The 17366-nt window shown below is 38.4% G+C and overlaps 1 protein-coding gene across 4 annotated transcripts in view; it reads right to left on the bottom strand.

Moving 5' to 3' along the window:
- The window catches only part of LOC131426308 (low-density lipoprotein receptor-related protein 2), a 115834-nt gene that overhangs the window by 78319 nt on the left and 20149 nt on the right, over window positions 1-17366 (bottom strand). The window contains exon 1 of one of the 4 annotated variants that reach the window (XM_058588939.1): window positions 6701-7137. The exons of the other annotated variants lie outside the window; for them this stretch is intronic. The gene's annotated coding sequence lies outside the window, so the exon portion shown is untranslated. Of the gene's footprint in view, window positions 1-6700; window positions 7138-17366 lie in introns of those variants that run through there. 4 annotated transcript variants of the gene reach the window in all.

Below are 17366 nucleotides of genomic sequence, written 5' to 3'. Positions count from 1 at the left end.
ATAAATAATTATAATACAAAAATACACGTAAATGAATAGGGGTCTGACCAGACCCATCAGTCAGACCGAAGGTATAAAAATATCTGTCAGACGGAGGGTTAAAGGTTCTTTCAATACAATTACTCTTTCATCGGAACTATTTCTGTGAAATAATCCGTTCCCACCAATATATAATATACGAATGAAAGGTCTGCTATTGAATCACATCTCGATCCGACGTTCGGTTCCAGAAATATAGGGTGATATGCACCAAAAAAATCGAAAAATTATTCACGGAAATGGCGTACCTTTAATATTACTCGTATCTGACTTCCGATAGCGGAGTGATGGGTTGATGTTAGAGATGATCGGGAATTCAATTTCTAGAATCCAAACCCGACCCGCACCCGATCGGAAATAACAAATCTTCACCCGTTCCCAACCCAAACCCGAGAATTTTTTTTCAAACCCGACCCGTACTTGATAAAAAAAATAATTTCCTGTACCCGATCCGAACCTGACATGATTTTTCTGGACCCGAACCAGACCCGAGCTTGTCGGGTCCCCGAAATCCGTTTAAAACGAATTCCGGTTTCGGATGTACCGGAAGTAGTGATCAAAAGATACCGGAATGCACCTGACATCGATTTTTCAGATATTGTTGAACCGATTATTGAAAGCTTAGATCCAAAATGAGAGATTACTCATTCTAAAATAATTGCCTCCAAAACAAACGAAGAGAGACTCGATTCGGAGATATAATGGTTTAAGTGACGTATGCGACAAAACGAATTGTTTTTTTTACCGATCGGTTTTTTTTGGAGATAACTGAGCCGATTCCAACAAGCTTAGGCTCGTTTGAAAGCTACTATTGAATTGTTGATCGAGTTCGAAGATCAAACGGATGGCACTTATGGTTCCAGAAATATAATGATATAAGTGGAGTAAGCGACAAAACGCGTTGTTTTTGTTGCCCATTTTCTCAGAGATGACTAAACTGTATTCAACAAGCGTAAGCTCGTTTAAAAGATGCTAGTGGACCATTTATCAAGTTCGAAGATCAAGATCTGGTTACGGAGATATAAAGTTATAAGTGACGTAAGCGACAAAACGCGGTTTTTCATCGCTCATTCTTCCGAACCATGGCCGATTTTAACAAGACTAAACTCGTTTCAAAGCTACTATTAAAATGTTGATCGAGTTCGAAGATCAAACGGATGGCACTTCTGGTTCCGGAGATATAATGGTATAAGTGACGTAAGCGACAAAACGCGTTGTGTTTGTCGCCCATTTTCTCAGAGATGACTGAGCTGAATTCAACAAGCCAAAGCTCGTTTAAATGATACTAGTGGACCATTTATCAAGCTCGAAGATCAAGATCTGGTTCCGGAGATGACTGAAAAAATCACTAATCGAATTTTACACTGAAAAAAATCGATCTTAAAAATTTGAAGTCAAATTACAGAAAAACGCCATTCTTTATTCCAAATAATTAGCATAGGAAAATGACTAATCCTACAAAAAATTGTTGTGCTGGTGATGTTCTCAAAATAAGTCTGATTATCAAATGAAAATACTGAAAAAATCACTAATCGAATTCTACACTGAAAAAATCGATCTTAAAATTTTTATGTCAAATTGCAAAAAAAAAAACTCCATTCTTTATTGCAAATAATTATTAGCATAGAAAAATGACAAATCCAACAAAAAATTGTTGTGTTGGTGATGTTCTAAAAATGAGTCTAATTTTCGAATGAAAAAACTGAAAAAAATAGTAATAGAATTTTACACTGAAAAAAATCGATCCTGAAAATTTGATGTCATATTACAGAAAAACGCCATTCTTTATTGCAAATAATTAGCATCGAAAAATGACAAATCCTAAAGAAAAATTGTTGTGTTGGTGATGTTCTCAAAATAAGTCTAATTTTCGAATGAAAATACTGAAAAAATCACTAATCGAATTTTACACTGAAAAAAATCGATCTTAAAAATTTGAAGTCAAATTACAGAAAAACGCCATTCTTTATTGCAAATAATTAGCATAGGAAAATGACTAATCCTACAAAAAATTGTTGTGCTGGTGATGTTTTCAAAATAAGTCTGATTATCAAATGAAAATACTGAAAAAATCACTAATCGAATTTCACACTGAAAACAATCGATCTTAAAAATTTCATGTCAAATTACAAAAAAAAACTCCATTCTTTATTGCAAATAATTAGTAGCATAGAAAAATGACAAATACAACAAAAAAATTGTTGTGTTGGTGATGTTCTCAAAATAAGTCTAATTTTCGAATGAAAATACTGAAAAAATCACTAATCGAATTTTACACTGAAAAAAATCGATCTTAAAAATTTGAAGTCAAATTACAGAAAAACGCCTCTTTATTGCAAATAATTAGCATCGAAAAATGACAAATCCTACAGAAAAAAGTACGGGTGTGTAATGTCAGAGACATAACTGGATGTCGTGAATACGAATAAAACTGACACGATTTCTTTACACTTTCGAATTCGAATTGATAATTGATCGATTGTGTGAATTGCGAAACTTTCCCCCTTTTCACTACTAAACTTTTCAACGAGTTTTGACGTCGATTGTCTCATTTCGGATTTGCATATTTCATTGAAAGAAACTATTAAGATTCTGTACAGGATTAATTTCTGACAATCAGAAGGACCAAATTGTGGAGTTCTCTACGATATTTAGCACAGTTCGGAACATTTATCTCGAACGATTTTCGCACAGCAAAAAGTGCAAGAACCAAATCAAATTATTTTGGATTTTCACTAAACTGATGATTTCTACCTTCGAATTTCAAAGAAGTAATCTTAATAGTTCTTTAGATAACATTTAGAGCCATTAGAACGGCTGATTTTATATAATGTTGTCCACATTTCGTTTCTTGTTTTCTTTCTCTCCAATGCAAAGCACCAGCAGCTGATGCAATCGTTCTTGCTTGAATTGAAACTATCTTTCCGCTCGCAGTGCCAAATGATGCGAAACTGGTTTAATGCGTTTTCTCGCCTTGACGATCGGCACCACGCAAAAGGTCTGCTCTCATTATTGACGACCGCTGCTCCCGACGATTGAAGTTAAATGAAAGCACGACCTAAGGGTTTGAGGCTTTATACCACGCAAAAGGTCTGCTTTCATCGACGACTGCTCCACCTGACGATTGAAGTCCAAATGAGAGCACGACCTAAGCGTTTGAGGTTTGGCACCACGCAAAAGATCTGCTCTCATTATTAACGACCGCTGCTTTCGACGATTGAAGTCCAAATGAAAGCACGACCTAAGCATTTGAGGCTTTATACCACGCAAAAGGTCTGCTTTCATCGACGACTGCTCCATCTGACGATTGAAGTCCAAATAAGAGCACGACCTAAGCGTTTGAGGTTTTTAACCACGCAGAAGGTACACTCTCCGAAGCTGCTGGTCCCACGACGTCTGCTTGCATCCAACGCACAAGAAGAAATGATCGAATTTTGAAGACGGTTCCCCTTTTATACGCAGTCAGTTGAAGATATGTGCCTGACTACCTCAAAACCGTCGTCCTTGCGCGAAAAAGCCAAGCAAAAGTCAGAGTTTTCCGCGTTGTTTTCAAAGTTTGAGAAAACTTAATATTTGAGTTGTTTGTGGTTATCTCACACTGTTCAAAATATTATCCTAAATTCCTGATCATATTTTTGATGAAATGGTGAAAGAATTATGTTGCTGCCTTTAATACAAGTCGAGATATTCACGATTAAGTTCTGCCCATTCTTCCATATGGCTAATTTTGAAAAGGCACCCCATAGTAAAGTAAGTCGTATTCACGACAAAATTGTTGTGTTGGTGATGTTCTCAAAATAAGTCTAATTTTCGAATGAAAATACTGAAAAAATCACTAATCGAATTTTACACTGAAAAAAATCGATCTTAAAAATTTGAAGTCAAATTAAAGAAAAACGCCATTCTTTATTGCAAATAATTAGCATAGGAAAATGACTAATCCTACAAAAAATTGTTGTGCTGGTGATGCTCTCAAAATAAGTCTGATTATCAAATGAAAATACTGAAAAAATCACTAATCGAATTTTACACTGAAAAAAACCAATCCTAAAAACTTTAAGTCAAATTACAAAAAAAACGCCATTCTTTATTGCAAATAATTATAAGCATAGAAAAATGACAAATCCAACAAAAAATTGTTGTGTTGGTGATGTTCTCAAAATAAGTCTAGTTTACGAATGAAAATACGGAAAAAATCACTAATCGAATTTTACACTGAAAAAAATCGATCTTAAAAATTTGAAGTCAAATTACAAAAAAAAACACCATTCTTTATTTGAATGAAATGTTGTCCCGATAATTATGTTTTCTTTCAATCTTCCATATATTGATAGATGGGTGTTTTTGAGGGAAAGAAGTTTTTCTCACCATTTTTTTCTTATTCAGCACTGATACTTTTGGCAAATATCGGCCAACTAGCAATAGGGTATTCGGTAAAATTTGCTCACAAATTGAAATTCATTGGAATCTTGCATGATTATGACTTTCAGTTAAATTTAGTTTAAAAAAACGATACTGGATAAAAAAATCAGTTTGGACAAGAAATAGTTTCTGTTTGAAAAACGTTTTTTTCCTTGAATGTGTCCATTGCAATGTGCGATCGGTTGGTAGAGAACTTAACCGCCTATTTTGGGACAACATTTTATCAAAATCAGTAATGGTTTTGTTTTGTAAATCGATTTTAAATTTTTCAAAATCAATTTTTTTCAGTGGGTGGGGAGGGGGTTAAGGGGTAAAGTGTAGGACTCGATAAGAATTATTTTGACTGTTTTTGTTGAAAAATTTTACTGATTTTGTGAAAAGTACTAGTAAAATACTGATCATTTTCGACAAAAAAACATAGCTGAAAATGTTTACCCCTTTTCAAAAGACAGTCTGGATCAATTTTGAGTCATTTGAGTTTTCATAACATAATTATTTTTTATAAGTTTCGGGAGGGGTACACGCGCCTGGTTCGCTCACAATACTAACGACGAAGGATAGAATGTGTTAATGAGACTGTTTGAATTCTTGTAAGCCTTCGTCGGGAATGACTTACAGTGTTTGTGAGATAAATACGCATTGTTGTGTGCTGGTGGATCATTCCATCTGATTGTTTTATCAGGTGAAAACCAAACGAAAATATTGGCAACTTCCAGCACCAAAAAAACAACCCATTAGCCCTCTGCAGTTGATGAGTAAAAGCGCTCAACACGCTAGCGGATTTACGAATTTTTGAAGCGAACAAAAATAACGAGTACCATTAATAAAGACATCCATTGAAATTCAGTTCCGATCTTCCGTCGAAGCTTATATTACTATCCACTAATTTGATCCGTTGGATTCCTTTTCCACCCCTCCCCTTCGGCATCGGTAAAGTAACAATTGTAACAACCTTATAATTTTATTGAGCTAATTTGACCGTGTATTTGTTTCATAGTACATAGGATCCAAAAACAAAATCACTTGAATTAATACCCCATCATCATCATCATCATCATCGGTCGGAAAGTTCACGTCGATTGAATTTCCAAAAACGGTAGGAGAAAAGGGAGGCTTCGCAAAATGAGAAAAAAAACCGAGCGATCGGCTCATAGACAGGTTTCTGCTACTAAAATACGCCACACTCGGTTTGTGCATAAAATTATAGCAACTTTTATTTCTTGACAGTGAAAGATTGCCTCGGTTTTTTTTGTTTTGTTGTTGTTCGAAGGATCTCGTGCAGTTCGGTGTTCAGCGAAGTTTGAACGTCTTCAGTTCATTGATCTGCGCGATTCGATTCAGGCTCTAGTTTGGACCGAACAAAAAACTAAAAAGATATGGATCGAGTCTTTCAGTTTCTTTCGGTCAAACCAGAGCAAAACCAGAGGTTTGGGACCGGTTTCCCTAGAAGTAGAAGAGAGAAGCTCTACGCTCGACTGACTTTACCATATTGGGAACCGAACGATCGTTCGTTCTTACCCCGATGTTTCTGTTTCTGAGCTCTGTGTTCAGTGCCATTTTAGCGCTTTAGATTTTCTCTGGTTGCGGTTAGACCACGACGAACGAATGTATAGAGCCGCCACGGACTCTGCTGATTGTTCACCTTCTCATCGGTGATTCAGTTGAAAGTAATAAAATCCAATCACGAGAAAGATCGGCTGCATCGGCAAAAGCTGGTTTCATTAGTATGCCATACTGGCGGATGGTCGGTCGTGCCCATGTCGAATCTCGTTAGAAAAAAAAAGTAAAAACTGCTAGATGCATGCAACAGTGACGTATGTGTGTTACAGGCATTTTCCGACAGTGCAGCAAGAGATCCGGAACATTGGCCACTCTTGGGTATTGGTTTTTTTTTGCAACGATCGTGGCGAGAACCGTGCCTTCCAGTGGGATCCAACAACTGTGCTCACGATCGTGGTGGAAGCCATGAAATCTCCGATATTTGTATAGGTTAATAGAATAAACCATCCGCCAGTCAGGTTTACTCCGGGCGTCGAAAAAAACCCACTTGTCCCGCGCGGTCGACGTCGACGACGATGAACGACACCGCAACGCAAAAGAAAGGCCACAGTGAGTGAAAGAGACGGAGCGACAAAACAGAGGCATAAAGAGGAAACACCTTTCGGAAACGACGAGGAGAACAGGTATGTCGTCGGCTAGTCGTCGACTTTGGAAACTTGATTTCAGGCGCAGCACTTACTTTTCACAATCAATCAATTACTCCGTCGTGCGCCGTGCTGTAGTTGAACTAGAATCCATTCCACGATCGTCCTCCACCTTCACCGATTCCGGTTCTTGTCTGTTGATCCTGGGGCACTTTCACAAAAGCTTCACTTCACTCTCACGCACTCACTCACTCACTGTTTCGTGTTTCAGATTGATCAATGTTTCACGAGACCCAAAGAAAAAATAAACGAACTGGGAACTGGGCAATGTGTGTCCTCCTTTCACCCTCTGTTGGGCTGCGAATCACGCCTCCGCGCCCTTCCACGTCCACGTATCCGGAAACCGTCGCGAAGAGAAAAAACCTCTGTATCCGGGAAGCCAGTGGAACGATCTTCACTCTTCGACGGCGCTCAGCTTACTGGCGAATCACGGGGTAGGCCGTGATTTTCCAAGCCAGTGCATCAGGAACTCACCGTTTATCCGTTGCTATACCGACCGCTGACGCGGATGAACTCAGTGCATACCAGCAGTAGCATTACTGTCATTACGGACTAACGTGGGCACGTGAACAGGGAGAACGGGAGAGTCTATCGCGAATTGTACAAACACTTGCGCACTGTAATTATGCTGCATGCGACAGCGACAGTGACGCGACAACGACCAGCGCCGATCATTGAAAAGTGGGTGGGTGGTTTAACTGGCAGGCATATGTTATTAGGAGATACTTCAAACCGTCTCGGTGACCGTCGATGAGTTCCCAGGTGGTAAAGTGCAGTAGCATAAGCTTTCTCATTGCTCACTCTGCTCTGCGAGAGTAGGTGAATTTTATCGCGAAAGAAATGCTGAGAGTGAGTGCACACGAGCTGTGTTTGTTGAAACCGGCAAACAACACCACCACTGCGATATGTTCACACTGTAATTGAAGCTCAGGTATGCTATCAAGATGGAGAGACAGAGCAAAAACGAGATAGAGAGAGAAAGAGGTCTGTAATCACCATTACAATTAGGAAGGAGGACTCTTGCAAACGGATGTTGTACTAGTCAATTAGTCATTGATGGATAATTTGTTGTTTCTATCACGACGCTTCCGTATGTCAAGCCTGCTGGCCTACTGTGATTGCCGTAGGTCACCGTTTATAACGTGAACAGAATTATCTTGCTTCAATCAATATGGAACGCCGTTTCTAAATTCACCTTGTTTCCACAAGGTTGTAAAGACACAAATAACTTAAAAATTATGTTTTCAATCCCAACGATCATCACACGGAGAAAATGTTTGACTTTTTCTTACCTCGAACGACAGGTTTGAGATAGTGAGCGACTTTATTTATCTAGACTGTCTTTTGAAAAGGGCCAAACTTTTTTAACCATATTTTTTCAAATAGTTATTGTCGAAAAATGACCAATTTTACAAAAGAGTGTTATACTAGAAATTTTCACAAAATCAGTCAAATTCTTGAATAAAAATACTGAAACAATTCCTTACTGCACTGAAAAAAATTTAAAATCAATTTACAAGAAAAAAACATTTATGAATTTGGTAAAATTTTGACCCAAGATCAAGGTGTTCATGTTCCCTACCAAACATGCATACATTGCAAGATGTGCACCTTTAATTTGAATTTTTTTTCTGTGTCTTTTTATCGGAAACTTAACTACACTGAAAATGATTATCCAAAATTCCAATGAGACTCAATTTGTTAAGAGATTTCACAGAACTCTATTTTGTTAGTTGCCAGATATTAGTAGAAATAGTGTTGGATAAGAAAAAGTTTTAGTTAGAAAAACTGTTTTCCCCTCAAGATGCCCATCTACCAATATATGGCAGGTTGGCAGGGAATATAATTATCTATGTTGGGACAAAATTCCAATGGATTCGAAAATGGTGTTTTTTTTTGTAAATCGACTTTAAATTTTGAAAATCGATCTAGACTGTCTTTTGAAAAGGGATAAACTTTTATTTTACCATTTGTTTGCTAAAAAATGTAGTTGAAAATGATTCATCAGTGCAGAGCAGTTCAAATTGAACTACTGAATATTAAACTCGGCAGTTTAATTCCAGCCACTAAGCAGACGTAAAGTTTTTGCTATTTTCAGATCACTTATATTTTTCAACGGAATGCGATGTCTTCATTGAAGTGCCGAACGAAAACGTATTTTCGACTTTTATCTGGTCGATGCAGGTTTGGTCATTTAGGGGCTAGCCAAATGTTGTGCTAGGGCACATAACTGTTTTTAATATTTTTTCGTTTCGTTACGCCTAAATGACTAAACCTGCATCGACAAGTAAAAAGTCGAAAACACGTTTTCGTTCGGCACGTCAGTAAAGACTCTGTTGCAAAATATAAGTAACCCTTTCAATTTGTAAACAGTTATGTCCAGGTAATAAATTTTTTTCTTTATATTGCACCAACTTTCATTAGTCAATTTTTCCAGTGATTGCATACACTTTCTATATGAGAAAGACAAAACTTTTATAGAAAAGAATGGTTATCATGACTTTGTGATAATAGTAACAAATAGGTACACATTGAATAAAAAATTTACATATTTTTCACCTGAAAATATAGATTCAAATGTGGCAACCATGCAAACCATACGAAATTGAACAAAGCATGCTGCGAACGCATCAAAGACGGTAGTGTTTTCTTCTTCCATACCAGCACGTACCGACGCGTACCGATTTTGCATCCTCTTTTTGTATGACAGTTTTAATGTTTTGATACTTATCGTCCTACGATTTCGGAACTGAAAGTCGGATGTGGATGAAATTGCACACTATCTTTCAAGATAGTGAGAGCTTTAATTGAAATCATGATTTGTGCAAATCGGTTTAACCGTTGATGAGAAATCGGAGTGAGCTTCGTTTTTTGGAGTATTTCTTCACTATTTGTGTAATGAAGCTTTTCTCATATTACTCACATTTTCACAAATTATTAAAAAAAATTACAGGATTATTAAAAAAAATTTAATTTGAATTAAAACTAAAGATTTTTTAAAAATAAACTAACATAACCTTTTCCGTTTGTAAACAGCTATGAGTTAAATTCCGAAGAATTCTTCCGTTATCTTGCACCGTCACTCTAAGTGACGGTTTGCATTTTTGAACACACTTCACTCTCTAGTTATCAGTCGTCAAAAGGTGAGATAACTAAGTGCTGACATGTTCCTATCTCATGCCTCCATGTGTGTCTATGATGACATTTGGTCAATAGAACGACGTCAACTGGGTGCTACTACCTTCTGCGTTAGTAGCGGAATGAGAGGGTGGGAATTGGTTTGGATGAAATAATTCATTCAAAATGCGAAAATTATTGAAAATCCTTCAAATAGATTCAGTGTTTCTTCTTGACGTTATAACAGTTCGGCTGAAAAGTTCGTATCGTTGAATAGAAACACTCATTTTTTTGCCAAAATTCAACATAATTGCCATCAGAGGCGATACAGCGATTATAGCGATCGTCCAACTTTTCGATACCATTTTTGTAGTACGATTTGTCCTTTGCCTCAACGTAGGCCTCAGTTTTAGCGATTACCTCTTCATTGCTTCTAAATTTTTTACCAGCGAGCATTCTCTTGAGGTCTGAGAACAGGAAAAAGTCACTGGGGGCCAAATCTGGAGAATACGGTGGATGAGGGAGCAATTCGAAGCCCAATTCGTTCAATTTCAGCATAGTTTTCATCGACTTGTGACACGGTGCATTGTCTTGATTAAACAAAACTTTTTTCTTCTTCAAATGAGGCCGTTTTTTTGAAATTTCGTCCTTCAAACGCTCTAATAACGCTATATAATAGTCACTGTTGATGGTTTTTCCCTTTTCAAGGTAGTCGATGAAAATTATACCATGCGAATCCCAAAATACAGACGCCATAACCTTACCGACCGATTGTTGAGTCTTTCCACGCTTTGGGTTCGGTTCATCGCGTGCAGTCCACTCATCTGACTGTCGATTGGACTCCGGAGTGAAATGATGGAGCCATGTTTTGTCCATTGTTATATATCGACGAAAAAAATCGGTTTTATTTCGATGTAACAGCTCCAAACACTGCTCAGAAACATCAATTCGTTGTTGTTTTTGATCGATTGTGAGCTCACGCGGCACACATTTTGCACAAAGCTTTCTCATATCCAAATATTCGTGAATAATATGTCCAACACGTTCCTTTGATATCTTTAGGGTGTCAGCTATCTCGATCAACTTCACTTTACGGTCATTGAAAATCATTTTGTGGATTTTTTTTCACGTTTTCATCGGTAACAGCCTCTTTTGGACGTCCACTGCGTTCATCGTCTTCGGTGCTCATATGACCAGTACGAAATTTTGCAAACCACTTACGAATTGTTGCTTCGCCCGGTGCAGAGTCTGGATAACACTCATCAAGCCATTTTTTGGTATCGGCGGCACTTTTTTTCATCAAAAAGTAGTGTTTCATCAACACACGAAATTCCTTCTTTCCATTTTTTTCACAATAACAAAAGTAGCTTCACTCAAAATGCAATATCTCACAAACTAATAGTCGGACAGCTGTCAAATTTATACACGTATCTTTTGAAGGTTGGTACTAACTGAAAATGGTATGGATTTAATTCTAGTGGCACCCTCTCATAGAAACGATACGAACTTTTCAGCCGATCTGTTATTGCTAAAGTGTATTTAAACCCTTAATGTGGCTTTAAATTGTCAACTTGTTTTAATGAAAACTGTTCGCAGCATTTCTTGCAATTAATAAATTGGCATTTTGAATATCAATCTTATATAATTTGAGAACTTATGCAAAATAAGTCTTATAAGTAAGAATAACCTTTTGTGTATGAGGAAATAATTCTATTCTTATTCTTATGTTTTTTGCAGGAGCGTGTATAGAAAAAAATATTTAGAAGACTGAAGGTTTGGAAGGTCTCGATACGGTAAGAAATGAAACATAGAATGCAAACTCGTGTATTGGTAAGATTAGAAAATGTTAATTGTTCATACAAAACCGAAGAACATAAGCTAAATACGCGTCGATTGCTTGCCAATTGCAAGGGATCGACAGCCTCTTTGTAATGTTTAAATCCATTTGATGCAAACATTACATTTAAGCGGGGCTGGTCGATGGGACGGTGGCATCGGAACATGATCAGTTCAGTACACGAAATGGGCAAACGGAACTCGCTTGAGTCAACACCTCCCTGAGTCCTGGACTAAAGTTATTTGCATGAATAAACAAAACATGGAAACAGCTTTTTTCTGAAAACCGCAACCAGACAGAAGGGCTTGGGATAGGTTAACCACACACACACACACACACACACACACACACACACACACACACACACACACACACACACACACACACTTCACACTCTAGTTATCGAACCGGAAACCGTCTCGTAGAAAATCGTTTGAATTTCGTTTTTGACCATTATTTCCGGTGCTTGCGGAACCGGGAACTGGGGACAGCCGAAGTCAGTTCGTGTCACAAGTAACTAACATAACCTACAAATTGAAGTAGTTTCGAGCCGATTTTGGACGATTTTTTCTCTTTTTGGATTCATCGCTACAAATCTAGGATTGCAATTTTCAGCACATTTCACACTGTAACCCCGGAACCGAAAGCCGGATCCGAATGTTTTTCAATAGCAACGTCGAAGTCGGTTAGTGTGACAAGCAACTAACATAACCTACAAATTGAAGTAGTTTCGAGCCGATTTTGGACTATGGCTTATTGAGCCATAGGCTGCATGTCCAGAAATTTGTTCTATTCAAGTCTGAGAAGGAACTGCCAACTCCGAATACGATTTGGCACGAAACGGTCGAAGTAAAATTAAAAAAAAAGATTAGAAGTTGCCAGTAAAACATCTACCTCGCACGGAAGTACGAGTTAAATGACCGCAGCTACAGAAAGCTTCCCGAATCAGTAAAATCGAACGAAAGTTTTTGATTATCAGATACGATCTTTGCTAATTGTTTACAAGATTGATACTATCCTATTTAAAATATTCGATTCCAATTGCTGGTCAATCAATATGTTCGTAAATATTTCCGCAGTTGTTCTCGGCTACAACAAACCGATGATTAACGAGACTCGGGATCGACTTATCGCTGCACTAATCGGTATTGTGATGACAATAGAAAACCCGAATGAATAAGAAACCAGACACAGTAGTTTCTCACGTTCCCCAGATGTTCCCACTGTAAGTCTAATTATACACAGCTTTCGTGTGCAATTTGCAACCCATTAGAATTGGATTAGAACATGTGTTTTGGCTATTGGTAACCTAACTGGGAACATTTCCACCAAGAATGCACATTGAATCTGACGTTTGGACCGGCTTTGTCACTAGCCTTCTTTGATTTGTTCCAGTTAATGAAACACTAAACAGTTTCAATTTGGTGGCGCTGTCGTGTTTCTCTCGTCATCATGCGCAAATTCCCTGCCAGGCGCGGTAGGCGAGGTGTTTCGTGCACGGCATAGAGAAAAAAAGTGACTTGTGTTTGGCGTGTGCGAGTCCCCTTGGCAACGCACGGTTCACTCGCCACAGCTTCCTACCACCGCACAACACGGCACGGGTTTGGGAAAAAAATGGTAATAAAAATTGCCAACCCATTATTCATTGTTTCGCTGGAAAAGCATCATTTTATCACAATACAGTGGCTCCCTGTGTCTCGTTTTGTTTCGAGTGTGCCCTCTGCCCTGTTACCGCCGTCCGACCGCGAGCAGGAATCCCGCTGCCATTAGTGCACACGAAAGAGCCGCACCGTAATTGACGATCGCTGCTGATCGCGCGTCACCGGGCGAGTTGAGTTCAGCGGTGTCTGCCTCCGCAATAGACATTGGAATGTTTTTTTTTGTTTCGTTGTTACGTTCCTAGTACGTATGGGAAAACGCATCCGAAGAGGAATTCAGTTGCGAACTGCACACAATTCATGCGTGCTTACTAGCGACTAGGTTATGTTTGGACTTACCACCGTCGATGCCGCGACCACTTCGGGACTGCGCAATTTCCCTATCGGGTAATCGCCCTTATTCTGAATAACGACGTATTGATTTTTCGATCGAATGTGATTCGATCGAATCATAGCTACCTATGATTTTGCTAGCGTTATGGGGAATACAAATTGAAAATACAAGCGAAAAAACGATACGACGTTATTCAGAATAAGGGCGAATATTCCTGAACAGCTACGCGAGCTAGCATGCTCAGTCAGTGCAGTTCTATCTAACGCGGCACTCCGTTATGACCTTTGCCGATGACGCGGGCAGTTTTTCCCGGCATTTGCCCGGATAAGGATGCCCCAACCGTTAAGAGTTGCTCCGTCCGTTGTAAATGTGTCGATTAATGGTCAAATGATTACGGAAAATTGCAATTAAATTGCAACACCCGGTATTAGCGTGACAAGTAACACTTCACACGCAGAGACTCCAAGCTGCCAGCTCAAATTATTGATGATCAAAGGGCTCATTAGTTCCTCGGTAAACCGTGCAGAGCTCTAGTTCAGCGATTGCTTTGATCGGCACATTTCCGGTCCCAGTCGGTTGGTAGGTCGGTTGTTTTTTTTTCTCCGTTGTGTACCACTTTTGTCCACTCTAACCTCTACTACTCCCTCAGACCCCCCGACTTTCCATTCGAAACTCATTGATCAGCGCACACACAGTTTTGCACAAATAGAAGAAAAACAGGTCACTCCCGATGCCGATGATGATGACGCTTTTTTTTTTGCTGCGTGGCACTTTCTGACTCCAGTCAGACCACCAGCGTACCATCATCCATCTATCAGGAAGTAAATTTTCCAACCGACTGAACTCGTGGAATCGTGATCGCATTATTGAGCCCAGTTGTTTGAAGTGTTTTTCAACCGAACGAGCTGATGTCGCTTGGGTAAATACCCAAGTGTGTTGTGACTCTAAACCATCATCATCATCATCATCTGTTTGTCTGTGAGGATAGCAGGCATGATCTAATCTGAACGACTTATACAGAAAAAAAACGGGTTCTGAGAAATATCTAGCGAATGGGTTTGTGCGTGTGTAAAGGTTTCAAAACAACGTGAACAAGTTTATGCTTTCTTTTTGCTCGTGGAAAGTAGCCCCTACCCCCTCAAGGCTGGTAGGTGGTGGAAACCGCAGAGTGAATTCAGAGAATTGTTGTCAGACTCAAAGTGAGCAAACATAGCAAGCCTTGGTGACTGAAGTGTCATTTCGCTACATCCGAACATACACACCGACACAAAAGCAACCAAGCGAAAATTTCATTCACGCTTTCGACGACGGCAATGGATGAATACGGTTATTATTATTATCTTTATTAAATTACTAGTTGAATCTTGGAACACCGAGAAGACGCGAGGTGAAGTGACCTTTCCGATTCCTCATTTAACGAACGGATCGCGCGACTAGAACTGGCTTGTGTGCGCATGAGAAGTTGCTTCGCAGGAGAAAAAAAAGGGAAAGGTCAGTCGTGAAGCGCCATAGGTTTTACGATTTGATTGTTTATGATCTCTAAATGATTTGATTTGCTTCGTTTGCAGGAGAGAGAAAGAATCCGGCTACACGGTTTGCCCTTTTGAAAGCCTGGTGATAGTTCTCTAGTAAAAACAGATCCGCCATTCGCTTGTTAAAGATTTATTCAGTTATTTATTCTACCTACATTATACGTACTCCTGAGCGTGTGAGTGCAAATTTCGTACGTTGCTGACGCCGACAAAGTTATTCCACAATTAAAATACTTAGCGTCAAAAAATTTTGTGATTAGCAAGCGATTTGTGGATGTGTCATAGCTCAACGAGAGAATAGAAAAAGATAAATGGTTTTCGCGCAGGGACTTGTGGCTCTCTGAGATTACCACGAAATTCTGATCATTGTTTATTATTTGCACACTAACACTCTCTGCAGTGGACTGTTGCTGAAATTACGACGAATTTGTGCGAACTGGTTGATAGTCACGCATTTTTTACTAACATATGCAGGGTTGTTACGAAAAATTTAAAAATCAAACGCGCGAAGTCGAAAACTAAAACGCGCGATATTCGTTACACAACTATTTTAATGCAGGTGATAGGGTAACAGAGGTATTTTGGCCCACTTTAGGATTGATTTTATTTTGGCCCACTTTGAATAAATATCCACCAAATGTTGTAATATCTTTGAAAAACCCTTCCGCAATGGGTAATTTAATGTGATTAGATTCAAATTTATGCAATATCGGTTACTTAACATCGATAAAATCCGATAAAATCGATAAAGTTTGTTAGGTGGGCCAAAATATATGAAGTGGCCAAAATACCTCTGTTACCCTACTTTCCGCAGAACTAGAAAATTCACCTAAATATAAAGACTGTCCCAGAAAGTATGGACGCAACCAAAAGCCGCTGCCATTTCGCAATGGTTCAGAATCTGTCAATTTTTATGGCTGCGTCCTGTTGTTTACACTCTTCTCTAGACACTTGTGCAGTTGTTTATTCGTTTTCATTAGTTTGTTCCGAAATGCGTGGACTTTCAGCAGAACAACGTCGAAAAATTGTGTACAAATGGTGCACAGCACGCGGACTGTCACTGAGAAAGATAGCAAAAATAGAAGGAGTAAGTGAAAAAACGTGCTTAATCCACCTATCAGTGAGATGATACCTTTTTTTATCAATCCGCATGTGTTTTTTTCATGAATATTCTTCGGTTTTCATGACATTATTTTAATGACCGTTGTTTTAAGCTGCAATTTGACATTTTAATCACTCATTACGCTATCTAAAAAGGTTACAATCGATTAAACTTTTCATGATATGTCGAAGTGAGTTCCACTTTAGAATTTACGGTAATTTAAGGTACTTCCAAAGCCGGTATTCAGGAACCAGCATGAACCAAACCGATTCGTATGGCCATATGACGAATAAATAGCAATAGTTTTGAGTCCAACTTTCAAGCTTTTCGGGATTATCATCTTCTCTATCGGTTTGAATTTTAAAAATTCATCCTCCTGTAATTCCAGAATCGGAAGTCAGCATTGAATAAAATTAATTAATTTTGTGTGGGACTATAAGTTTATTTTAATTTGAATTTTTTTCTGAAATTCGATTTGGCTTTATTTGAGAAAACGATTGAGCTTTGAGAAACGATTCGATACTGGAGCCGGAATTCGAAAATCGGTGTAGCCGAAGTCAGACAAATTCACCTGATTAGTTTACATTTGTTTCAATATGTTTAAAAATCAGTATAGACATCTTTGAGAAGTCGTAGTACGAGTTAAATTGTTGGGTGCCTTCCGAATCGAAAACTGAATACCACTAAAACTGAAATAAGTTTATTTGGTTGTCGACTATTCAAATCAGCAAATCTTAGATGATTCTTAGATATCATTTGAATCTTAGATCGGTTCAGCCATCTACGAGGAAAATAAGTTACACAATTTTAATTTCGTTTCACATATCATCCTGTAGTTCCGGAACCAGAAGTCGGATCCATACATAATTCAGGAACCTTGTTTAGGAGCATACGAATTTTCATATGAATCTGAGTTTGTAGAAAACGGTTGAGTCATCTTCGAAAATAAGGTAAAAAATTGAGTGAAATTATTTGTCACATACGCATTTGCTGATCTCGACGAACTGATTCAAATGGCATATGGGTGTTTTGTTCTTCCAGCATTTATCGCTGTAAGCAGTTTAAATCAATATAATTATGAAATTGTTCAGAATTCGGAAGTACTGCCATCTTTCCAATAT

Source organism: Malaya genurostris, chromosome 1 (genome assembly GCF_030247185.1).
Source record: "Malaya genurostris strain Urasoe2022 chromosome 1, Malgen_1.1, whole genome shotgun sequence".
NCBI lineage: Eukaryota > Metazoa > Arthropoda > Insecta > Diptera > Culicidae > Malaya > Malaya genurostris.
The sequence above is the reverse complement of the archived record's forward strand: the minus strand, read 5'-3'. Positions and strand labels throughout refer to the sequence as shown.